We start from the raw sequence: 13,281 nt of genomic DNA, 5'->3' as shown, positions 1-13,281 counted from the left end.
GAGGGAAGAGATAAAATAAACCCAAGTGGGCTTAGTTGGCACCTTTAATAAATTTTATGGCACAAATAATAAGAAAAAAAAAAAGAGGAAGGGTCCAAAAGGAACATACAGAGACACCATGAGGAAATGCTAAAAATGAAAATGCACAATATTCTAGGGGTTGGACCTCTTCTTGGTGAAGCTCATGAGGAAATCTGGAAAGAGTTATGATATGAAGGAATGGGAATCCTTGAAAGAGGAAAATTGTGACTAAAAGTGCAATAGGATAAAGAGGAAATGGGAATGACTTCTTGTAAAGGAAGTGCTCAGAAATCACTAAGTGTGCTAGCTAGGGCTGATAAACCACATGTAGATGGGTGCTCGTTGAAAAAGAGTTGATAAACTACCTAGGGTGCTTGATGTGGGCTAATAAACCACTCTCAAAATGCTTGAGATAGTTGATAAACCACCAAATATCATAAGTATTTCCTATCCTTTGTGTGTTGAAGATGGCTTCCTATTAAATCTACCTAAAATAAATTCCCCTTAGAATGTGGATCTGGCTCACGGGTGATTGTTGTAAGTAACTTTGGATACAGTAAGTGTATGGTTGGGTGGAAAATTGAAGTCTCGCCTTTATTTTTCCCTTTTCTTTGATATGTCAATAAAATTCTTTGAGTTGATATTTGTGGAATTAAAGAAATTATCAGTGAATATGTGAAACACTGAGAAATGTTGCATGAAATTATGATGTTGGTGCATGAATTTTATTGACTGAAATTCTTGAATATTTTGTGGTTCTATTCATGAACTTTTGTCATGCAATTGTAAGTTAAATGCCTGAAAAATGTCATTTTATTATCTGTGGAAATCACTATATGTTTTTTTTGTTGATAAATGGCTTGATTATCAACAAGGGATGCCCACTTTCATGTGCGGAAGGGAGAGGTTGAATGCCTGGATAAATCTTCCCAAGAATGGGTGTGTCGTTTTTTGTTCTCTATGAGCATGCAACTAGTCTAGATGACCTAACATAAATGAAATATTTGTTAAATGTATCTACAAGCTAAGCCTCGATGTTTTCATTTTTTCCATTAGGCCTTAATTTATGAACTTAAAGCTCAGGAGAAATAGCATTAATTCCACACCTATATATATATATATATATATATATAGATATATATATCATGCAGGAATTCTAGTTCTAATAGAGTCGATACCATACTAATCATAAGAGGGATTTCGTCTTGCACAAGTAATTATGCATGGGGGAAAGGGCTAGGGAAGTGTGAAATATTAGGTGGGATAACCCTGGGTTTATATAAATGAGTGTGTGTGTGTATAAACTAGATGTATACATAAATGTATGGGCTCCAGTAGAGGCTTCGCCAACTGAGGCCGTGTAAAAGCTCAAAAAGGATAGCACAAGGCATATATAAATATATGCACCTACACACATGCAAAAGCCCTTGCATACAAGACTGAAAATTGGGGTGAGCATCACTTTGGAGGCCCCAAGAAAAGGCTTTGTTATAATGTGTTTATAAAGGCTTTGAAGTTTTCAAATATGTGGGAGTTGAATCCCTAGGTCCTAGAGGAAATAGGCCTTGAGCCTTATATGCCCATGTGGTTGGGCGCATGACCAAAGGCAAGAGCGAAGCGATGTCAAGGTCGTTGATATCAGCGAATAATTTGCATTGTTAGATGACTCTAAAGGTATGGCACCCAAATGGTTTCAAAGGGAGTCTCCCCTTGGAACTTCTGGAATTATAATCCTGGGATGATGTGGCTAATGGGCACATTCGTTCATAACCCTTTGCAATGGAGAAAATACCTCAAATCTATCTTATAGCATGACAAATGGAAAATTTTGGTGGTCTAGTGGGATCAGACCATTTCATTTGGTGATTTCTTTCCCAACGATTTCCTTGTAATGCTTGGTGTATTTATTTTGAGATTTTATTCCCAGGTGTTATAGACATTTTTGTGCCTTACAGCATTGAGCATGAAAAGTCAATAATCCAAGGGATCCAAAGTCCCTAAATAAGTTGTTCCTACCCCTAAAGGAACAAGGTCAACCAATGACAGCTTCTCCCAGAAGTTCTCCACAAAAAACCACTCAAAAATGGTCAAATCAGGATCAATTCAAGAGCTCCACTAGCTGTTTGCGCTGAAATGAAAAGTCTGCACTGGCTACCTGCACTGCAACGCAGGTAGAAGCACTACCAGGGTGCGCTGAGCGGGAATTGACAAGTGGCAAGTTCATTCAACGAGGCGTAAAGACCCTGGAAGCTTCCAGAATCTTCCTCAATGACACTTGCCTCAGTGAATTCGACTAGTGATGAGTAAGAGGTTCTCAACCTCCAAGTGGAAGCAAGAACTGACAGTGAGAAGCCACAAGTCAAAACATGAGCTGACTCATCCTCTCTGCTCACATCTATATATGGATCTCTCACCCAGAGGTTTAGGAGGCTGGAATTTTGTATTTGCAGAGAATTGCTGTTGGTTTGAGATTGAGATTAGTACATTGGGTGATTTATGCTTTGTTGGAGGAGAGGAAGGGATTCTTTTTCTGGGAGGTAGATGCTGGATCGGGACTCATTTGGTTGTATCTCCTCTTGAACCTTGTTTATCATATCAATAAAGCTACTTGAGTTTCTCCTATATGTTTGTATTTCAATGATGTGTTGTTGTATTTGCATATTTAGTTTATATCTGATCCTAAACTAGTTATGAATGTGAATCTATATCTTTCGTGTAGTCTTCTGCTCTTGTGATCTTGCAGGAACCGTGTGAAGTTGGACCAGTGAAAGAGCAGGCAGCAGGAAGTGAACGAAAGAGAGAGAGATTGGATCGACAAACTAGCGGAAGACACCGGTTGGTTACATCCTTCTTTCTCTATTTGCATCTCATAAAGAAGAATACTCAGATAGCTTTCCTTGTTTGTTGCTAAGGCACTATCACCTCTTAGAGTGGGATAGGGGAATTCCGTATTGGATACTTTTCCCAACAACAAATTGGCGACTCCACTGGGGAGAGTATCTTGTTGGTTTATTTGTGTTTCTATTGCTATTCATTTCATAAACTCAAGAGTGTCGAATCGAACTGCATTTGCTATTTACAAATGCAAAGTAGAGATCAGCTACTCTAGCCCTCTCACTGGGCCTGTTTATGATCTGAGAAGCTGATTCACAAGTGCTCTAACAACCCTTTGTGATAGATCTTAGTCCTCCTATAAATCATCCTCCTAATTGTACCTAATTGATAGCTTTTATCCGGCCAAAAAACTGTAGAAAAAACTGCAAACCGTAACCCAGAACCCAGAAACTACTCTCGTTTCTGCTTCAGCGCAGACTCTGTGAAGAGGTTCTGCATTTCAACGCAGGTCCCGTGAAGGCTACCTGCGCTGAATGTCAAAACCTCTGTGTTAGGAGTGCGCTGATCAGTCTTTGCCTTGTGCAGCTGTGGTTCCCTGCTTCCTTTTGCTCAGTTTTCATCTCTGTTTTTTGCAGCCTGTTATCAGTCAGAGTACCTATCTGAAACCCCTTTTCTTTACCTCAATTCTGCCTCAGTTATATAAAGAAACTGTATTTGTTCTTTTTGTATTTGTTACATCATTTGCAGTTTCTCATTTCGAAAGTAAACTGGTCATACTGTCGCCCCTAGATCTAGACCTGTCGTAAGTGTCATTTTGATCTTAGGAGTCAGTTTGTTTGCTGTTCACAGTTGATTGAGCTTTTACTTTCGTTTTTGGTTTGAATTTATGCATTTCAAAGTGTCGAAACAAGTAAATCATAAGGTGTCGTAATCGTCTTTTTGATTTCGAAAAAGGAATTTGTTTGTGTTTTCACTTGAAATCAAATTCAAATTTATATAACAGCTTTCTTTTTAGGCATCAATATTAAGAAAGCGAAAACAAATACATGCATATGTGCATTTGAATTTGACAGTTTGTATGTTGATTTAGGAAAAAGTGCATTACTGTGTGCTCTATGCTCTTTGAGAAAAGATGGTGTCTTTCTTTTCCCCTTGTAGCTAGGATTTTCATTGTTGAAAAGATATAAAGCTTGCTTATCATCTTTAGACTGCATTTAGGAATTGTATCATACATCTCGTGGTGATCCAAAAAGGAAAACTTCTAAGAAAGATCAACCTAAAATAAATTGAATGAACTTAACAACGCTTTGTAACATAACGCACAACATAGAGGTCTAGGCTAGAGACGTGTTCCGGCGTCGTAAAACCTGGTCACTGGTCGCCTCACTGATGGTTGGGTGATTCCTCCTGAGGGACGATTAGTACCAGTACGGATTGTGCTCCCACGTACCGTCGCGTATATATTGGGAGACCCCTATAGGAATATAACCTTTATCCATAGGAAGCCATGTTGGCCGCCCTACTGATCGCAATGCACTGAACACAGCATTTAGGAAGATCGACCGCCCGTACCCTAAAAAGTATTCTGCGGTTTTGCGAAAAGTTTGGCACACCCTCTACCTAGAACTCCAGAGCAGTTCCTTTTGGCCTTTTTCAGACTCTATAATGGAAAAAGTCCATCCGAGAATTTGTCACTTCAGGCTCGTTAAAACATCGAAGGCGACTAGAGTCATCTTTAGCTTTTTCTCGACTCTTTAAAATTGAAAAAGCAAGTTGTGTCTAAAGCGTCGTTAAAATTTATTTTAAACGGAACAATCACCTTTTTTTTTTCCTGCGTTGATCTTTAGGTTGAGAAAATGGAGCCCACCAACCAAGGAATTCCCCTTGGTGGAAATCCTAGTCCCTTCTCGTCTTGGGGAGATGTTGGTGCGCCCCATATGGCCACATTGTCACTTCCAGGACTGACAATTGGCCTGCCGGTCTGGCTCTTCTCAACCAATGTCGTTCAGAACACCGCTATTCCTAAACAGTCGAATCAACAGTTATACCAGTCCAGAATTGCCCACCAGCTTTCTACTTCCTCTAATTCTTCCTCTCCTCCTTCCTCTTCGCTTGACGGAACTGGTAAAACAAAAAACCAAGTTCCTAAGGAGAAGAAGGAAAAGAAGAAGAAAGAGAAGAAGAAGAAGGAGCCAAAAGTGATTGGGGGCAAACAAGTGTCGTCTGATAAAAATCCACACACAGCACTGACTAGGCCTAAATCGCCATGTGTCATATGCAAGGGAGACCACTTCCACAGAGATTGTCCCTGCATCCCTCGGATACTAAGGGACTGGTCCCCCCGTTTGCACAATCCGGTGGCATCAACCTCTGATAGCCATGTTGAATGCATACCGTCAACTGGCGAAAGTGAAGTCCTTGGACAAAAAGGGAGAGCTAGATCTCCCTGTAGATTGTGCGAAGGTGATCACGCCATCCACCGTTGTCCCTTCTTAGACGAAGCGAAAAGAGTTTTGGATGATCGTCCGGTTTCACCGTTACGACTTCCTCCTGGATATAAAAAACTCTTGCCGAGTCCTTCGTTAGTTGAAAATCCAACTGGCCCGCTCAAGTGGTCAGCTGAAGCGCCGGTCATTGAAGATGAACCAGCTGAATCCATACCCGACGAAAGTCAAAAGGTCGAGGCGGCAGTTGACCCGGTCTTTCCTTCAGAGGTTTTATCTTCAAATGATACAGTCACTGAAGAGGATAAAGATGACACCATCCAAATTCTCTTCATCAACACAGACTCCGACGAGCACGGGGGCAATCCCCCCATTCCTTTATCGTAGGAAGGAAGTTCGTCAGAGCGATACCTGGCCGTCTACTCGGTCCCACCACCAAGCAACCTGGTTGTCTCCTTCGACTGGAACCAACTAGGCAGACCCCGTCTGCCAGCAAGCATACCATTCAGAATTATTGTCCAAATATACAGAATGGTCATGGCTAGCACCATCATTGACGAGGGGGCATCTGTGAGTATCCTTTCCTCTATTGCTTGGAAAGCGCTTGGTTCGCCAACGCTTTTGCCTAAAATGAGAAATCTGACAAGCTTTGATAAAGGAACCAGTCGACCTTTAGGGATCCTCCCCAATGTGCCCATAACATTGAGAGGGAAGACCGTTCAAATGAACGTGATGGTCGTTCAAGGACCCTTGGATTATAACCTACTCCTTGGACGAGACTATATATATTGCATGGGAGCCATCGTCTCCTCACTCTTTAGAGTAATGTGTTTTCCGCACGAAGGAAGAATGGTCAAGCTCGTGGACCAGCTTTCATTTCCCGGATCACGCATCGCAAATAGTCATGTACCATCCCTAAATGGTCTATTCACGCAAGAAATGTCTCAACCCACGGTCCGTCCTCCCGATGAGCACGAGTGATTTGCAAGGATATGACTGGAACCCAGGGGGCATGCGTCCTGGTCTGCTTCGGTAGGAAAACTTTGGGTGTAGGGTAGGTTTCCGCAGGAGAATATGACTAGTCTGTACCCCGCCCATGCTGGAAGAGGGTTATTCTAGAATAAGATTCTTTTGTCAAAGTTATGTGAGTTGACAGACGGAGTCTCTCACCTTTGTCTATTTCGGTAAACATCGCCGAGGAAGTGGTTTATTCGTGGCCGCGAATGGAGCAATCTTTGGGTAACCTGAAAGAGGTAGACCTTTCCTGCTAAAACAAATGTTTCGGTGGACAAAGTAGGGGTAACCTTGAAATCGCACTTTATACCTGGGGGCATGCAAACCTTTTGGAGTGCAAGCAAAGGGCGACTATTTATTTTTTAAATTTTTAGGTCCTTCCTTTTAAACCTATAGGCTAACCCTTTAGACTCGTAGGATTAGTCGTTTCCGAGCTTGCATAAAGAAAGGATGCGGAGCAAAGCTTTATAAGGCGCAAGCTCCATAAAAAATGGAATCTTAAATGAGACATTCTTATCATATGACTGGATAATCGAGCAGTTTTAGCACACAGTTCATGCTCGTTAAAAAATAAACATAAGATCGAGCAGTTTTAGCACATAGTTCATGCTCGTTAAAAAATAAACATAAGATCGAGCAAGTGTTTCAACCCGTGTTTAAGCTCGTTAAAAAATGAACTACCCGGTAAATAACCTCTGCGAAAGTAAATTATCAGCCGTTAAAGCCTTGGTCGTGTTTGCACCGTCACCTCCACTTTTCCATTGGCCGATCATTCACCTCCTTTTGATTGTTTACCCATTTTGAGGAACAGCTGCGAAGAGTGATCTCACCTAGCCATCCTTGTGACACTGCCGTGATTGGAAAATTCCAAGCCTTACCTGGAATCAACTGCTAACCCGTTCATCACTCGTTCCTCAAAAGACGAGTCTTCTTTAAGCTCTTTTCATCTGACTCATAAAATATGAAAAGATTGCCGAGTTTTGGCCTTCCAGCTCGTTAAAGCAACCGGAAGTGCTATCCCTCCTCTGGATTTTAATCTTTTTGGACCTGAGGGATTATTGCACAAAAAGATCGAGCGCTTGTTTTGTTCGGCTCGTTAAAAGTATCGAAAACTCATCCCTTCTGTATTGTTTTATACTTTTTCGGACTTAAGGGATTAGATGACGAAAAAGGATCTTTTGAGTTACCTTTACGTACCTTTTCAGACTCTCTAAAATTGAAAAGGACCGAGTTATCTTTGTCGTTAGATTCGTTAAAAAGCATTAATAGCGACAAACTTGTCTTTAGACGAGAACGAGTTTCACTATCGCTAGGCTCGTTAAAACATAGCGATGGGTTTGCCCGAAGGGAAAATTATAGAACAAGCATATGTTATCCTCCTCAAGCTTGACAAAAATAAAGAGGTACTGGTCAGAAATGACTGGGGAAAAATTGGGAAGAAACTCAAAGAACTTTTATTGGTAGCAAGTCGCTCTTGAACATGACACTTCCACTCTGTGCTTGAGTCGGGTTGGGTTGTTTCATTCACCGGTCACATCGCCATGGTCTCGCCATACCATCCACCTTTGGGGTAAATGCTACCAATCCATCACACAAGGGTCACCGATATGTTCAAGAGAAGTCATCCAGAGAAGTCAACCGTGTCCCATCCACTACCATACATTGTCCTTCATCCTTTCATGACCGCCACCCTGAACCATATATCATCAGATCGTTTTCACCTCCATCAAAATCATTTGCTCCGTTCCGTGTCACTGATGTGGGATACATTAAGGCCCTCCTTTGACGAATCGCTTCTTGTCGACATCAGCTCATTATCCAAGAAGTTGATCTAGGAGCACACCCTTCAGTACTTTGAAGCTTGCATGCCTCAATGGCAAGTTTCTCACTTCCGGCGACAGGTATACATCAATGACCTTCGACCGAAAGATTTTGCATGGTGTTCAACGCCAAGTCTTTTATTCACACCACGTGAATTGTACTGCAGTACCTTGAGGGTCATTATCATTATCGGTGATTCCTCTCGTGCTTGTTAACAGTTCACATCATTGACTGGTAATCAAGCGATGTCTTTCCATGTTCGACTTCAGAACATTTCTCACATGGATCGACTTGTACTTAGAGTGAAGATCGAACGAGATTGAAGACCCTGGATCTAGTTTCATCCATCCGGGCTGCGATATATATTCAGGAAAGATAAAGACATTGACATGTACATCATTGCAGCAGATAATCATCCTACCAAAAATGATGATGATTTCATCAAAATCATCAGTCTACCATCAGACGATTGTCTGTTCTATGTACAGAAAAATGAATTTATAAAGCTGAGCATGGGAATGCCCACCTCAGCTAGATCATGAAAGCAGTATGAAAAATAATGTATTGTATTGTATCTTATTACAGGTCTCCTCCCGGCATTAGAAGAACTTCGGATCCTCCTAATAAAGCATTTCACCCGATAAACGGCCTCATACTTTAGGGGGCAACTGTTATAGACATTTTTGTGCCTTACAACATTGAGCATGAAATGTAAATAATCCAAGGGATCCAAAGTCCCTAAATAAGTTGTTCCTACCCCTAAAGGAACAAGGTCAACCAATGACAGCTTCTCCCAGAAGTTCTCCACAAAAAACCACTCAAAAATGGTCAAATCAGGATCAATTCAAGAGCTCCACTAGCTGTCTGCGCTGAAATGCAAAGTCTGCACTGGCTACCTGCACTGCAATGCAGGTAGAAGCACTACTGGGGTGCGCTGAGCGGGAATTGACAAGTGGCAAGTTCATTCAATGAGGTGTAAAGACCCTGGAAGCTTCCAGAATCTTCCTCAATGACACTTGCCTCAGTGAATTCGACTAGTGATGAGTAAGAGGTTCTCAACCTCCAAGTGGAAGCAAGAACTGACAATGAGAAGCCACAAGTCAAAACATGAGCTGACTCATCCTCTCTGCTCACATCTATATATGGATCTCTCACCCAGAGGTTCAGGAGGCTGGAATTTTGTATTTGCAGAGAATTGTTGTTGGTTTGAGATTGAGATTAGTACATTGGGTGATTTATGCTTTGTTGGAGGAGAGGAAGGGATTCTTTTGTTGGGAGGTAGATGCTGGATCGGGACTCATTTGGTTGTATCTCCTCTTGAACCTTGTTTATCATATCAATAAAGCTACTTGAGTTTCTCCTATATGTTTGTATTTCAATGATGTGTTGTTGTATTTGCATATTTAGTTTATATCTGATCCTAAACTAGTTATGAATGTGAATCTATATCTTTCGTGTAGTCTTCTGCTCTTGTGATCTTGCAGGAACCGTGTGAAGCTGGACCAGTGAAAGAGCAGGCAGCAGGAAGCGAACGAAAGAGAGAGAGATTGGATCGACAAACTAGCGGAAGACACCGGTTGGTTACATCCTTCTTTCTCTATTTGCATCTCATAAAGAAGAATACTCAGATAGCTTTCCTTGTTTGTTGCTAAGGCACTATCACCTCTTAGAGTGGGATAGGGGCATTCCATATTGGATACTTTTCCCAACAACACCAGGAGTATGTGGTGTTGTGGGCCCATTCATTTGTGACCCATGAAAATTCTTAAGTGCTCCTAATATTTTGATGTTGTGACATAGTAAGGTGGAAACTCCACATAACTCCAGAGGACTCTTCCAAATGGGAGACTCCAAAGGAAATCCTCGAGATTTTACACCTAGGATTACAGGGAATAATGGGTTGTTGGAGTGGTGATCAAATTGATGTGGCATCGGTTGATCCTACGGAGGAACGCGACTTCACCCAATAGAACACTTAACACATGTCGATGAACCATTTGGTAGATTTGTGGTAGGATGAGTGACATCACCCTGGGCTGATGTCACCTCAAATATTTCCAGAGGAGGCTCACAGTAAAAATATTGGGGACTTTCTATCTGAGGATAGATAAAATTTGATAGAGAAAGTGGTTGTTCATTAAAGGGAATCTCTATCTCACTCCCTAGAACCCTGGTAGTTTCATTATGTGCATACAAGAGAACCCCCAAGATTGAAATCTTGGGTGAGGTGGCAACAGAGGGTTTGATGTGCTTTGTGGTATATATTTTAAGAGGAGGATTGTAATGTATATGTAAATGGGGCATGTTTATGGCTATAACCCTTTAGGGGCATATCTATACTATAATACATGCTTTTACATGGCACCCCATGAACAATTCAGAAGTTGATATTGTTATTACTTGGAGAGAAATGTGGGGATAATGTGGGGACCACATGGGTGGCACGTGGTCAGTCTTGATGACTTGGCATGTGGTTGTTGGTTGAGTCTTTCAAGGTTCCTATATTTTGATCTGAAGGTTAGATCATGATGAAATTTATATCGCTGGAAAGGTCTTGATGATATGAACACAACGGTGTTGTCCATCTTAAGCTTTTAGGAGTTTGAAAAAAGATCGAAAATTTGGACCCCATCTCCATAAGTGGAACCTTGGGGGTTGGATCAACTTAGTAACAACCCTCTTTCTACCAAGTAGGGGCTAGAGTTAGTAGGGGGTGTTATCACTCAAGGAAAACCCTTTTTTTATGGAAAAACCCTAAGGTAACCTCAAAACCTCTTTTAGGTTGAAGCAGGCCCTTCAATCCAGAGAGGGATCTCTCTGTAAAACTCAACTATGGTGACTGTAGTAGAAGTTTTTGTGCAATTGAGCTCAGGTGGCCAGATTTAGGTATAGGAATAAATTAGTTGGGTGATATTCAAAACCATTGGGCATGGATTCCAACTATTAAAAAAATGAGATCACAACGCCAACGAGTAGGTTGTACAAAGCATGGAAGTCACAAATCCTTTGATTGCTTGAGAGATTTGGAAGAAAGATGACTAAAGGAAAACAGAGTTTATAGATGACTAGAACAAAAAAATATTAATGACTGATAATTTAAGAGAGGAGCATCAAATAAATCCAATCTCATAAACTAACATTCTCAAACATGGAACAAAATAATTATATAACAAAGAAATACTAACAGGGAGATATAAAATATGAATTTCCTACCAACTTCTCATTAAACAATGTGAATACATTCAAGATTTTCTCAAATATATTGGGACTACAAGTGTTTTTCCAATAAAAGCCAACCTTGTTTCAATATTCATAAATTGTTTATATAGTGCTTTACATAACAATTTACAAAATAAGAGTCATCACATAATTACAGAAACTGAGATATTTTAAATATCTTTCAAGTTCATGTATGCAAAGATAAACTTAAAAATATTTTGTATTTCATAGAATAACTATAGGAAAATATATTTATATTTAGGAAAAAATAAATATTTGTCAATTTCCTCCCTTGAAAGTAGAACAGGTCCCTTAACTATAATTTATCATTTCTGCTAGCATAACAGGTCCCTCTCCAACAATCCATCAAAATTGCTCCATCTTTCTTCTTCAATTCTGCTGGAAATTGTTTAGCCTTCAAATCAGGAAATTGGTTCATTAATGGCAATCCTCTGCCTTGGAATCTAGAGTGGTTGTAGTAATTTCTGCAAAACTTGTTTACTGTCTATTCAAACTACCAACCCCTATTTTCTTGCGATTCAATAGCTACCGACTCATACACATTCAATTCTATGTATGGTCTTATCAGACAAGTCTTCGCCTTATTGTTTCACTAATACTCCTCAGCCCCTTTTGTTTTTCTCCTTTGGCCTTTTGTTCTGCTATACAACGGGCCAGTGATTATTGGGTTTATGCTATATCAGAAGCCCTTTATAACGTAACTTAATGTGAATTTTGATTCTATCATGGCTCCTTTTTCTTTAGCCCTTCCCGCATTTATTCGCCATAAGACCAAGGGTTGTGACCTACCACCTAGCCTTGAGGTGCTAAGGTGTTTTGTTCACTGTCAGGGGCTATTTTCCTTTGTTAAATGCTTTAGCACCTAAGTTTCTTTAAGTCTTAAATACCATGCACCAACCACAATATTGGAACCCCCTCTCATCAGACGATTTACTTTAGAGTTGTGATATTCCTCAACCTCTGATATGCGACCTTTGATATGACGTCATTAGTTCATGTGGTACCTCTTGAGTGGTGACACGTATCACCCAAATTTTCACCCTTAAGATCCTTCAAAATGCAAAAAAATTCCTACCACGTGTCTATCAGACTGCCACATCATGCTAATGTCAGATGCCACGTAGCTTTATTGGAACCAACCATATGTCACCACATGTCCCACTAGAGGAGAGAGAAAGGTCCCGTCCACCTTCAGTTTTATGATGAAATGATTTGTTAACATGTTTCAACATTCCCAATGGTTTTAAAACTATCGATGCTTTCCCGATGGTTTTAACACTATCAGTGATTTCTTAATGGGTTTAACACTATTGGCATTCGCAAATCGCAACATTCTTAAGGTTGTCACCTTGAAAAAGCATCGATATGCAATCGTTGATGTAATGATCACTGATATGCTCCGATTCAATGATTGTCAATTACCAATTCCCCGGATCTCCAAAGTGCTAATCTCCAATTTGCGCTGGACCTCTAATATGTAATCGTCAATTTTCCCTTATCATGTTGTGTGATCACCGATATGCCCTGGACCTTCGATATGCCTTCCTTTCAAAGGCTTCAAACTCTTAAACTTCATCAGGCCATATCTTTTGATCCAAGAGTCCATTTTTGGATTTCCACATACCGTTGGAAAGCTTGTTCAAAGCACTTTCCAATGGATAGGGTCTGATGTAGACTTTGAGTCCTTCTGCTGCTTGGAAAATGACTGCAAACTTCTCAGATTTCAAAAAAATGCTTATAGCCCCGCTATAAATAAATTTTCCCTCTTTATTGCAACTTTAAATACTAATACTACAACTATTAGCATTTTCCAAAAAATATTAAAAAATGTGAAATTTTTATTGTGAAAATAGTGAATATGTTACAACCTCAATATGTCTTAGAACTCTGATTTCTAGGAAAAAAA

Source organism: Pinus tabuliformis, chromosome 5_2 (genome assembly GCF_031772625.1).
Source record: "Pinus tabuliformis cultivar Carrire ecotype Pingquan chromosome 5_2, CPIR1, whole genome shotgun sequence".
Taxonomy (NCBI): domain Eukaryota; kingdom Viridiplantae; phylum Streptophyta; class Pinopsida; order Pinales; family Pinaceae; genus Pinus; species Pinus tabuliformis.
The sequence above is the reverse complement of the archived record's forward strand: the minus strand, read 5'-3'. Positions refer to the sequence as shown.